The sequence below is a fragment of the Bombus bifarius genome, unplaced genomic scaffold (assembly GCF_011952205.1).
Source record: "Bombus bifarius isolate JDL3187 unplaced genomic scaffold, Bbif_JDL3187 scf7180000009329_frag, whole genome shotgun sequence".
In the NCBI taxonomy this organism is placed as follows: domain Eukaryota; kingdom Metazoa; phylum Arthropoda; class Insecta; order Hymenoptera; family Apidae; genus Bombus; species Bombus bifarius.
Window position 1 is genome coordinate 2,493 of NW_022885047.1, and position 14,289 is coordinate 16,781.

The 14,289-nt window shown below is 33.2% G+C and overlaps 1 long non-coding RNA gene across 1 annotated transcript; it reads right to left on the reverse strand.

The window, feature by feature from the left end:
- Window positions 1-1,102: 1,102 nt before the first annotated feature.
- Window positions 1,103-13,975, reverse strand: LOC117215025. The gene is made up of 2 exons (XR_004489005.1): window positions 13,887-13,975; window positions 1,103-1,237 (listed from the first exon to the last, which is right to left on the reverse strand). It is a non-coding gene; the product is annotated as an uncharacterized LOC117215025 (long non-coding RNA).
- Window positions 13,976-14,289: the final 314 nt, after the last annotated feature.

Genomic DNA, 14,289 nt, shown 5'->3' on the forward strand with positions numbered 1-14,289 from the left:
ATAGGTGCGTAAGGAACTACTCTTGGTGTTTTTAACGAACAATAGTTTATTTAGAACTAATCAACAATCAGAGTTAACAATTAACAATTAACAATTACACTTAACAGACAACTGGTAACAACTAACAAATAACGATAGACACCGAGAGATCATACGACGCGTTGCTATGCAAATAATACCGAGGAGTTACACATTTAATGGCGTAAGACAGACTTCCTGTGCTTTTGTTTCGGATCGCGCAGATTCTTCCCTTCGTAGCCCATCGATATCCCCCACTAGCGTGCATTCATTAGATGTGCCGCCAGTGCTGGCACGTGTATGCTCTTCCGAGAATTCGGCGGAAAGAGTGTGAAGATATCGATGGTACATTGGGCACGTCGGTGTTGCGCTTTGGCGGCGTCGCGCTTTGCATCCGGAGCCGTTGAAAAGTTCCGTGGCCCGTGCCGCCACAGTGCTTGGCAGGCTTTTATTTTGTTTACCTAGTGGATCGGTATGATAGAGTTCGAGACATGTGGAAAGTACGGCTTCCAGGCAAGCAGGGGCTGATTCAGCGCATTAAAATAAGAAGAAAATTTCGTATAAACGTTTTCGAGTAGACGCTTGCTTTGTGTCACAGTACTTTCTTACCTATCTTTAGAGAAATTACTCGAATCGACCAGTTCCAGTTTCTACGGAAACGCGAATGCGTCGCGTCATAGATCGTCCATCTTGTTCGAACAGCTTACACGAATTTGTCGAAAATTTTGATCGTCACGTCAACTAACGTTTTATAAGTAAGAGATTTTAAACGTCCCCGTATTTAATAATCGAACGGATTCGGATCCGAAGAGCGTATTGGTCCGGAAATAAGGCCGGCACGATTTATCTATTTTCCAAGAAATCGTTCATCTGTGTAATGTTTAGCATCGCAAAATAAGCTATAAGCGGAACGTAAGGTCATATTAGGCATATTATGTTATATAAAATTTTCTTCTTATTTCAGTATTCAGAATCAACCTCTGCCATATTTTCCACGTGTTCTGATTCACCTTGTATAATATATAAGAATGATAATTGCAAATATATTTGTATAATAACTCTATGATAAGCGCTTAATAATACATACAGTGAACTTGTACAGAGTAACGTTTGCTGACTGTCGGAGGCACATTGTTGCTGTCTATGCAAAGACAAGTGCCCATTTCTTGTCGAAGAACTCCAGTCAATTCTAGCGTTTCACCCACATAAGTTTTCAACGCTGAAACATGAAAATATATAGTCGTTATTTTTTAGCTTTGTCTCTATTTGATCTTCATCTTATCTGCTTACGCGCTTAATAATAGAACTAAGTTTGGTCTACGTAAAAAGTAACTTCTTTTTATTAAGACTCATATTTATTAAGATTTAATAAGATACAATTTATTAACGAAAGGCAGGAAGTAGTAACATTTTACGTGAATTTGCATGGATCGAATATGCTGATGTGCTTACGAATAAGAGAGTATTGATCGATAATTATTAAAGCCAATTGTTTGTGACATGGGAATAAGCAAAAGTCATTTTTAAGTTTAAAGATCTTTAGTTTAGTATTGAAATGTGTTTAATGTATTTTAGCAAAAGTAGATAAAATAGGAATATTAAAAACATTAAAAACTTAATATCTAGTTCTTGTATTGTCCAAAGTTGTGTTTTGAAGACAAAATTTGACAAAAATGATGCATATACAAATGCTATCTGTGGTCATTAATATATTTTTTCGTTATCGACAGAACATTTTCCCTTGATTTTATTGACATATTGGATTAATCACTTCTTTAAGTTACTCGTTGTTGAAACAACATCAAAATCGTATATTGTTTCATGCTAAAAAATCTACTAAATCCATTGACAGTGAAACGATATTTCGTATACGGTTCTTACAAGAATTATTATTATTTAAGACTTAGGAAAACGTATATACAGTAGCCACGCACACTGTGCGTATGTCTGGCGCGCGTTTCCGTTCAGTGACAGTACTTCGGCGGACTGGATTGCCGAAGCGAAAGGGTTAAAAAAATACGATAAAATCACATGTAGCTCTCTATTTGTCTAGTCGCTTTTGTAGCAATATCACTATGTCCTCTGACATACTTGAGGTTTCTTACAATTCACAAATTAAATGAACAACTGTGCAAGCGAAATCGCTGCTGTAGAATCCCCGCTTCTGTAGAATCAGTCGTATGTATTTCAAAATTTAGTGTGTCGCCGGGATTAGCGTTATCCAAAGTACGTCACAGGAATAGAACATAAAGATATTTCTCAAAATTTGTTATTGCTGGTATGATATTGCTGAAATACAAGGCTGCAGTTTCTTAATGTCGTCAAAACATTCAGTTCTTTTTTGGTCAGTCACTTTTCGCGTGTGTCACGACCGGCATACTTCAAATCCGACGGACTGACGATAGAGATAAAGATGTGGCGGCACTCGGCGACAATGTATATCGCTGAAGTGCCTAATGAACCATCAACATCCCAACGGTCCTTCCATCGAAGGTTCTAGAAGAAAGAGCACGTGGCAACGATCGCGGACGCCTAGCAAATGCATGGACGGTGGGGATGTTGAGGAATGACAAAAGAAAGTAATCGGATCCGATCGAAAGTAAAATCATAAGAGTCAGTCTTAGAAAGTCACGCCTAGAGTTCGGAAGTAGATTGTAAAGTGTATTGATGTTAGAAAAAAAATAAAGTTTTCTTTTTTTATTTTTTTACCTCAAATTCCTTTTTTATTTTGTTATTTTACGTGACACGTGCTTTGTATTGCTCTGTCGAATTTGAAAGTTTCTATTACGATAGCGGATGGTGCGAAAGACGCAAGTTTCTAGTATTTTAGAGATGTCTGAACGTCAGCTGCGTGATTATGTAACAAAAAATGGAGATATCCATTGAAATATTTTAACACGCAAGAGATTTCATGTTAAGACAATACACGCAAAGTAAATACACACGAATATAATAGTATATCCCTTTCGATGTCATTCGATTTTTGTGTCATTCATTTTTTCCCCGATATATTTGAGCGACTCGAGATAAACAGGATACACTTCTAAACAATTCCTCTCAAAAGTGGCAGGAATTAATATTTTTTCTACTGAAAACAAATAACTCTGGAAATATTGAAAATGTAAAAGAACAGGAAGCTTAAAATCCGTTCACTTGTCGATGTAATGAGCAGAACAATACATATTTGCGATAATAAGAAGAATATCTCTAATGATACTGTAGTATCGGGGAGAAGGGCCCAAGAAACGTCGAGCTAACTACAGACAATGTCGCGAGAGCCGAGGCGCTGTCGGCTCCATCAATGCATTACCGGGTCCTTCAAGTAAATAGCCTTGCCGAAAAGACCTACGTGACCCTGGCTACGAGCGTCTGCAGAACACGTGTGCGGTGGGCCTAGCAAAAGACAATAGAGTGCTACAACGGCCAGAGAGTCAGTGGAGAAGCAGAGTGCGAGTTGAGCGGACACGGAGTGTGAGTCGGCGTGCGACGATATTGTAGTCGGTCCTTTTGTTATTGAATATCACTTATTAAAATACACTAAACTTTGAACTCTACCATCATCACTTGTCCTTACTCTAAGAAACCATCAGTTACTACAATACTTTTAATACATCAAAAGGCAAATACTATAAAAAGATTCGACGCGCTCTTTGAATACAGCTACTATCAAGATGTATAAACATTAGTACACATAATTAGCCTAGATCGTGTCGAAGTAGTAAGTACGTATGTACTTTTGACGAATTTTTAAATTCAAAATTCTTTTGAAATCACGTTTAAAATACAGTTATTCTTAGAATATGATTTAAAATATAATCTTCTTTTTACTTTTTGCGTAATTTATTACGTAAATCATTACTAAAGAAAGTTACTTTCCAGTTGTGTTACAAAGTAATCCACTTTGTACACAGGTATGTAATAAATTGCCAGAAACTTTGATGAGAACGAACTTTTTGTTAAAAAAAGTGACATCTTTCATGTATGATTTCCTCTTCAATCTAATATTTGCTTGGTAGTAGTATATCAAATATTTTTGAGCTAAAAGTAAGTAATAAATATTCGGTAGGTTTATATGCGGAATGCATAAATAATTGTTATGAGTATTGAAAGTATTACATTTTTCTGTCTAAATCGTTTCGGTTCAATTTGGAAAATCTTATTCTGCGTGTGCAATTAATACCAGCAGCATGTCAACTCTAAAGTTTCATATCACGAAAAGAGTTTATGCAAAAGACGAGTAAGAGTTAAGTTTGACATCGAGTAAAGAAAACCCAATTTGAAATTGATCTAACAGTGTTTTTCTAAATTATTTCTACGTATTGTTCAATTTGTTCTTTTCTCAATATTGTTGGATTTAATTAACGCAGCGTCATATTTACGCTAATATCTGCTTGTTAAGCATAATTTTAATATATAATAACATGATCTATAACTCTTTACAATTTATATTTTATCATGGCATATGTTTTAGAATATTCTCCGGCTTCTTGTAATTTTTATTCATACCTATTCCACGTGTATCATGTTCTCTTTATTAACTTGAAACGTTTTACACGCACAGGTGTACGCGAGTACTATCAATTACACGTACATACAGAACTTCCTCAAGCTAATATTATCAACTCTAGAGCTATTAATAAATGTTCATAAAGGGGATACTTCTTCACGACATGTAGTTTAATAGTTTATTAACACATTGACTGCCACGCGTGTTTTCAAAAAAATCTGCGTCAGGCCACGCGTACAGCAGTACCAAGCGTTCTCTGCTAGGTGCTCCTATCGATATTTTAGTAATGCGAATCGCTCAAGTGGTGGTCTCAAGAATGATCTTTCGTTTCGCTTGTTCGCTACATTAAAACCGCTAGCTGTTGTCGAATATAACGAAGGAAAGTGTGGTATAGATTATTCCGATCAAATGGTTTCTTATGCCACCACAATTAGAAAAGGAATCAACTGGTACAGAAAACTTGGCATTCAATTCCTTCTGGGAATTTCTGTTGTAAACGCTTTGACGGTTTACAAAATTGCAACAAGGAAAAATATAAATATTGGAATATTGTTATTCTATAAATTTATTATTATTATGTTATTTTTATTTATTATTATATTATTTTTTATTATTATTATATTATATTATTATTATTATTTATTATTATATACTGTTATTTTATAAATTCAGAAAGATAGTTATATTCACTGTATATACTACGTACATATATGTATAAAATATATGATTTTTTAGGAATATCTCTCTACTTTAAACTGTTACTAGCAAAAATACTTTGCAAGTAGCATTCTTATATGTTGGATTACAAGCTATTTCAATTAGCCTTGTAGTGAATATACTGTACAATATTTGTAATTTTAGCGAATGTCGTGATACTGTTCTGTAGGAGTACCAAAACATAGTTATCTTCTATTAGCAAATAAAATTCTATTTTTGATGAAATTTAGTAAAAAATATTAAAGTATCCGAGGAACAATTTCTTTTGCCTGCAAAAGTCACTTTGAGCAGGTGAAATCGAATCCTCAAGATTTTGATTAACTTGTGATGATCCGAGATACAGTAAAACTTTGCATCGCTCTATTGAAAAATATTCGTGCGCTAGGAATAAATCTCGAGTAAATAATGAGTTTGCTATTTTAAAGATAAAACGTGTAACAGGCATTACATGTAAGAAATACGATGCGGGCAAAATAACAGCTCACTTAACACTTCTGTTAATTTCTAAATACATAGGATTTTTCACCAGATATTAGCGCTTTTATTGGAACAAACAAATGAAAATGAACAATTCCGTGTAACATATTTCGGAGCCATATTGATCTGATATGTCAAACATATACATTGATATTTCGAAAATTAAAAATTATTTTCTAGAGTTGACATGTTGTTTTTCAGGTAAGTAAAATGTTTTTTAATGTATACTATATCTAATTTATTAAGTGTAATTACTAGTTATTTGCCCCACTTTTATAATTTCCTTTGTATATTATATGCATTATAATCTAAAACGTATTTGTTCAACGTAATTGTCGTCCAATACCGATGATTTAGTCATAGACCGAATTTCTTTTACCTGTAAGTTCAATATTTTGGCAACTGAGACTAAATTAGAAGGTGTCCGTTTAATTTTTCTTCTACCTTTTCCCATAGAAAAATGTTTGAAAGTCCAAAACAGAAAAGAGAGAAATGGTCAGAGGAGAACATGAATGGGGCTTCGAAGCTACTCTTCAAAAATAAAATGGCCCAAAGACAGGTCACTGAAGCTTTCAATGTTTCAAAAACGACGAATGTGAAGTCTGGGCACACGTCGAATGCGCAGATCAAGAAAATATTAAGTATTTTCCATACGATATACATAATAATCAAATTTGAATAAGAATATGTATACTGACATCTAGAGGACTTTTTAAAACATTATTAACCATTTAGAGCAAAAGATCAAATAATTAAATAATTGATCGGTACTGGACGACAATTTTTCGTTTCCTACAAATTCCGACATTACTATTCTTGCACATTGTTAATTCGTCAATTCGTATTATTGAATTTCATAAAATTAATTTTCCTACTTTTATCAAGTTCCATTTGTGCTATAAAGTCACTTTGTAAATTTTCATTTTTATCAACTCTAGCACAAGGTACTGTGCGACTCTCCCCTGCATCTTAATTTGTATGTGATTCGAAATCCAAATTATTCGATATTTTTCATACCAAACTACGATAAAGATTCTTAACAACTTCCGCAAGATTACCTATACTAGCATTTATGACGTTCCTGTCTCACAAGATCAATAACCAAGCCTTTTCCTCGATTCTTTTTCTCTGATGAAACGTTAAATAGTTTTCTTTCTTCTTTCTGTCCGGATGAATTTTATCTTTTTCGTAGGTCATTGATATCTGGTCGCTTTTTTAAATTACTTTTTCCGTAGTTTTCATGTCACAATAAAGAGATTAAAAAATGCTGGATCAAAATTCTTAATGCTTTTCTCACCCACTCCGTACTGTTATCTTTCTGTTCATGTTCAAAATAGCGAATAGAGGTACATATAGAGGCGAATACTTCTGTGTTTAGTCTATTGACACCCCCTCCCTCTCGCCCCTTGATGAGGTTGACTCGTGTTAGATTACAATATCAGTTTGCCTAACAATCAGAACTACATGGAATTTTGGGGATATACAGGCTGAGTCTTCAACAGCAAACCACCTGAATAATTCTTTCAATTTTTTGAGACGCAGGGAAATGTTTGAAACAAAAGTTGTTTGGTTTCGAGGAGGCTATTACGCGATGGAAAAAGTTTTTCTCAGATGGACGCGTTTACGAGTTTTAAAGAACACTTTAATAGGCTTCGTTTTTTTTTTAAGTGTAGCCGTGTAGTTTTGAATACCTGTTTGTCCCATTGTTGCTCTTTTGAAGACGGATTTAAATATCGCGGTCATTTAAGGTCACTCAAGGTCATAAAACGTAGTAAAATAGTCCAATCGAACGTAATGTTTCAATATTCCGAAACAAAGGAAAATGGATTTACCATTTTCAAGATAAGCGGCCCGTTTATAAAACACCATTAAACTAGGAGACGCAATCAATTGGAGAAAAGATAAATTTTCTGTGACTACTTATCGTACTCGAATTCGACTCTACATCTTCGTTACTTTGTCGAAATTGCTATGTATAATAATTATTAATTATGAATAACGAAAGAAATCCTTAACCGAAAAATACTTCGTTATTCAGTATTCGTTGTTTAATATAATTATAAAACACCAATCAATAATAACACAGCTACTTCACAGCGAGATATTTGAATTATTCATCTAATATAAAGAATAAGAATTTTGGAACAAAAAATTAAACGGTTAGTACAAACATTCGATAATTGCACGAAAAAGTCCTCTACGTAGTTACACAGCCGTCGTGTCCACTTTGAGAAGGACAGATTTCCCTGAGGTATCGCGGAAATTTGGCGGTCCATTGCGATCGAGCAGTGTAACATGATCCAATATTATCAGTTATCGTTGAGACAATGTATCCGAGTAATCATTCAAAACTGAAAATTGCCTTATTTTAGGCTTTTTAAAATTAAATTTCCACTAACGCATTTGTAGGATTTCCCCGACTAAAATAAGATCAAACATGATATAATATGAATAATATTTAATTATCAATTATTAAGTAAGCAAATATGTTCCAAATTTTATCGTGTTTGGTGTCATTTTAACCAGTAAAACGCGAGAAACATATTAGCAAAAATTTCATTGATCAAAAATCGCAAATAAGAATCTTTCAACTTATCGCCAGCCTTTAACGAGGCTCTCTTTCTCTTTCATTCGCGTTGTCAATTTTGAGGAATAGAGTCGTTCCTACGTCTCCATAATTGTAACGTTTCAGTCCCGATTTTTGTGCAATTATCGAATGTAATTATTAAAATTGTATACACGACATATTACAAACATTGAATCGAATCTTCTTCTGCAAAACGTTATCGAACACGAAAAAACGAACAAGAAAAAACGAACACGAATAATCGAATCGAAAATTACTAAACGATCGGCTGTTGGATAAGTGTTTACTAAGAATCTGACTAAGTACACTCTCTTAAATGCAAATGACTCATTGAACTTTTTTGATATTAACTTTTTAATGAACGGCAATCCTCGAATAAAATCTTACTCAAACTGATAACATTAACAAAATATTTAAAAAATGTCAAAATCGGCGGTATCTCCTTTTTTTGTAAATATTTACCAGCTATTGAATCCATTGATTCTCGATTGCCTTATCTGTTTGCTTGTGTATATCTTTTATATATACATAGATGGATACACAAATAAGTTTCGTCTATGGCGAGATCAATTTAGCCACCTGAGTAACCAGCTATCTTTCGAATCAACAGATACAATACCGATACAATGATACGACATGCGATGTACATACTCGAAACGTTACAGATTGAATCAATGAATTAATGAATTAATGAAGAGTAGCTGCTAATCATTGGTAGGATACACGCTTGTTAAAGATCGAAGATGTCCCTGAATTAATTAGCTTTGAAATTAAAAGGTTAGGTATGTGGGAGATTTTGCGTTTGAGGAAAATTATTCGAAGATAGCAATATGGTTGATGATACGGAAGTGTAGGGGTAATAGGGTGAATGCAACGAGCAATGTATAATAAACAATTGATAATTGGTAATAATGTATAAATAATTCGTAACGATTAAGAATAGAAGCAGATGGTAATATTTAATTAGAACCCATGTTTTTTGTTTCAACTTCCAATTTATGTTCCTTTGATAGCAAAAACTAAAATAGCATTGATTATAATAGATTTTGAATATAGAGATTGAAAATTGAAATGGTTTATCAATTGGGCTGATTTCAAACTAATCTCGTAAAAAAGTTGTAAAGAGGGGAAATATAGCTTTAAGAAATACGCAATTAGTCGAGTGTTTACGGTACGTGCCAATAACAAGACAAGCTTTTGACTTTTGGAGAAGTCGACTGTAACAAAAATATATTATATTATATTATATTATATTATATATATTATATTATATATTATAGCTATAATTTTAGCAGATACTGTTTATCTATTTCGTTTTGCGTGTATTAACGTCCTCATGGTGTATCGTATAGTAATTAATGCATCAGATTATATACATATCGGTGTTTGTAGGTAACACGTTATACAGAGTGGAGAAGCAGCATCAAATTGTCACGATTGCAAAATAAAATGAGTGAACGGCTGGTGAACGAGCAAAATACTCGTAGAATAACAAGTGAATGTAAAGGGAGCTCTAAATTCCAAGAAATTCCATTTTATCAGCCGAACAAAATGTATAATCTGATAACGTTTTGAGGATAGTAAGTTAGGCAGGCGAAAAAAATAGGTGTTAACGATCAAGTATAACAGATACAGTAGTAAATATTCAACAATTTTTCAACCGTAATGTATTTATACACAAATCTGCGTACTTTGTATCAAAGTTTCTGTTGAAAATGACAACGTGAGTTCGTGCTCGCCATCCATATGCAGATGCGTTAGTGATAAGAAATAGTAACTAGAGGATGATGCTAGTTACAATCGATAGATTTAATCGATAGGCTTAAGATGCTTTTTTGTTTTTATCCCTAGTTTTTGTAAGCGTGTGCAATAAAGGCTTTTTTTGGCTCAGAACGGTGTAATAGATTTATCCATTCAATAAAATAATAACTACTCTGATCTTACCTCTGAGTATAGAAATAACAACAGTTTCGATACATATATTTTTATGTACAGCATGTATAAAAAGTGTCAGGGCGTATAAGTGTCCACTAGCGTGATTTCGGAGGATCGGAGCCTCTGGATCGATTGATTCATGCAAAATTTTGTAAAAATTGACGTTTGCTGGCACCGTATGCTACTTAGCACGAGGATCAAATGGAACTTTACTGGGAAAGTATATTTGGATACCATGATGTGCAAGATATTATTCTTGTATATGTAGGATTTGTATACATTTTAATCAATTTACTTTTTTTAATCAATTTAATCCTCATTTTATCAATAAATCCAATTATTTTGCCATCTATCTCTATTACCGACTATCGAATTGTTCGTTGTTCCAAAAATGTGTTGCGCGCAATACTGGGCACTATTAAATAAATTTTCATTTAAATAATTGTTTAAATGTTAAAAGACAGAAATAAATTATTTGCAATTTCAACAAGTTTAGATATATTATTTAAAATAATGAGATTAATTGTTATTTACAAATTTTATTTTCTATTTATTCTAAAAGAAAGCTAATAAAATCAGAATCTTTGTTTGAAAGTCTTTTTTCACGCAGTAGATAATTCTGTAATAATGTGAAATCACGCTGATTGCTCCATTCTGTTTATCACGGGCTATCCCACCTGCTAACGAAAACTTGTTGTTTTCTCGTTGATGTCACATTGCTTACTTTCTACCTGACTGCGAAATATAAACTTGTTGCGAATAATCTCGATGTAAGACCCAATGAAATTTCAACGTCATTTCTCCAGAAAACGGTTCAATTGCGACTCATAGCTTATTTTGAAAAGTTGGCAAGTTGGTCCTCGCGATGAGTAGACGTTTGTAAAACTGTATCATCCAGAGTTGTAGAATTAGGGTGGTCCGGTCAAATAAGTGTATTTTTTATATACTCTGTACATATACAGGCTTTTCCAGAATAATTCCATACCGCCAGACAGGATAAGACGTCAAACAAGAAAAAAAACATTTTTCTTTTCTTCAGCTTATTTTTGCGCGTAAACTTTTTGTATTTAAAGCTAAAGTTTGAAATAGTTGTCGATACTCTGTCACACTGAACGTATTTCATTGTAAGCTAGCTCAAGCAGAAACAAAGCCTTATACAAGAAAACTTCATCCTCTTCCTTTGACTTACTTTTGCATACAGAAAAATCTGCAGTCTAAGTGTGCTATCCTGAGATTCCTTGATCATACATATCTTTTCTAAATTTTTCGTTTCTGTTAACAAAACTTCCATAAATGATAAAGTGCAGGTATTCCTAAAGGAAAAAAATGTAAAGAAACTAAAATTAACGCCCAAACACCCAAAATTTCAACATTAACCCGCCATATATATATTGTTAAATATGTAAATTCGCACGTTCGTGGGGAGACGCGATCTCGAGGAAGTGCGCCAACGGGAATCGTAAATTCCCGTTACGATTGACTAATCGACGCCACGAATCGTTCAATCCCTTATTTCTTTTGGGATAATGAGGGTAGTTAACATGAAGAGAACGCTGCTATTAACAGATTATTATATATGTCGGAGATGAAAGGAAAACCGGAGCCTTCCCTTTGCAATTTTGAGGAAGCCTTCTAATGCTTTAGCCTAGATTTTATCATAACTGTAATTAAGCAATTGTCATTTGTAATTGTTTGACATTTGTGAAAGCGAAAGTGGGTTCGAGGTGACAACTGGTCGCCGAACGTAGCCACGGTCACGGGATAAACGTTTTGCCTGACGAAGGTGTGGATCGGTTGTATTGTTCTCCCTAGAAATCACATAGAATTGTACTTTAGAGATGCTGATATAATGGGACACACGTTGTATTAGGAATCAATCTCCAGACAGAAACAAGTCGTCCCATATAACGTAATACGTTATACCGTCATACCATATAACGTATTACGTTATAACGTTATAACGTTATACCATATAACGTAATACGTTATAACGTCATCCCATAAAACGTAATACGTTATAACGTCATACCATATAACGTAATACGTTATAAAGTTATATCATGTAAAGTAATACGTTATAACGTTATACCATATATCGTTACATATGTCACGACCGGCATACTTCAAATCCGACGGACTGACGATAGAGATAAAGCACTCGGCGACAATGTATATCGCTGAAGTGCCTAATGAACCATCAACATCCCAACGGTCCTTCCACCGAAGGTTCTAGAAGAAAGAGCACGTGGCAACGATCGCGGACGCCTAGCAAATGCATGGACGGTGGGGATGTTGAGGGATGACAAAAGAAAGTAATCGGATCCGATCGAAAGTAAAATCATAAGAGTCAGTCTTAGAAAGTCACGCCTAGAGTTCGGAAGTAGATTGTAAAGTGTATTGATGTTAGAAAAAAAATAAAGTTTTCTTTTTTTATTTTTTACCTCAAATTCCTTTTTTATTTTGTTATTTTACGTGACACATACATCGACACTCTGTGTTACCACAGATTTTATACGAAATAGTGAAATTGGAAATTGAATACTGTATTCAGAGTTAAAATATAATGCTATATGGAAATGAAATAGCACTTCAAAGACTTGATAGATTTCGTTAATAAAATAAAGCAAAATAAATCTTTAATTCACTCACTACGAATTTATGGTATTGATTAAAATCAATGAATGTAGAGTTACTTCCGATTAAGGGTACAACTGTTATAAATTAAGAGCATAATTACATTGAATTAATGGGAAAATGTTGTTATAAATTATTGGTATAACTGTTAAGAATTAATGATGTAATTGTTTTAGATTAATGGCTTAAATGTTATAAATTAATGGCTTAGAAGGTATAAATGAATAGCTTAAATGTTATAAATTAATAGTTTAAATGTATAAAATAACAGTTTAAATGTTGTACATTATTGGCTTAGATGTTGAAAATTAATAGTTTAAATGTTATAAATTAATGGCTTAAATGTATAAAATAATAGTTCAAATATTGTAAATTAATGGCTAAGATGTTGTAAATTAATAGCCTAAATGTTATAAATTAATAACTTAAATGTATAAAATAACAGTTCAAATGTTGTAAATTAATGGCTTAGATGTTGTAAATTAATAACTTAAATGTTATAAATTAATAGCACAAATGTTGTTGAGAATTGTGGATCTTTGAAGTCGAAATAATGTTATACGAACACTAAATTTATACTGAGGATTAATTTTAAAATAGTAATATATTTATTTCATGGACGATTTCTTATATATTCATCGATACACACTTGCACGCGTCTCAGCACTTTCTTCTATACCCGACTGTTAACCGACTGAACAGTTTACATTCATCTGTTTTCGAGACGCCGCGCACACACATACATCCACACGCTGATATTCACATACAAGTATCTCTACTACACATTTAACCCAGTCCAACACAGAAAATTATACATATCTCAACAAATGTTATAAATTAATAGTTTAGACGTTATAAATTAATTGCTTATATGTTATATATTAATGGCTTAAATGTTATAAATTAATAGCTTAAATATTATAAATTAATTTCTCAAGTATTGTAAATTAATGGCTTAGACGTTATAAATTACTAGTTACAATGTTGTTATTTGATATTTTTTTTATTTACCTTATATTTAAATTCTTCTTGGATGTTCACTGTCCGGAATTTCAGGCACGAAAGAGCTCGCGCGCGACTTCCGCGTTCCTTATATATCTTGACAAGGTGCCGAGATGTCAATCAAACGTTAACGATCTCTTGACATAGCAAAGGACGGGTTTTCCATTATAACAAAATCAAATTGAACAATTTCTTAATTTTTATCGTAAATTGGCGCCTTCGACGATTTAATACGCTATCCATTTTTATCATTTTAATAGTTTCTACAAACTAAGACTAAATTCACACCTCCTTGATACTAGTTTTCGACTATCAATTAGTTTGAACAAAAAGGGAAAAGAGCCTAACGGCAGTCGATGACGTTACTGTGAAATATGTTATGGTATTTAAATAATCAGCCAGATAAAATTCA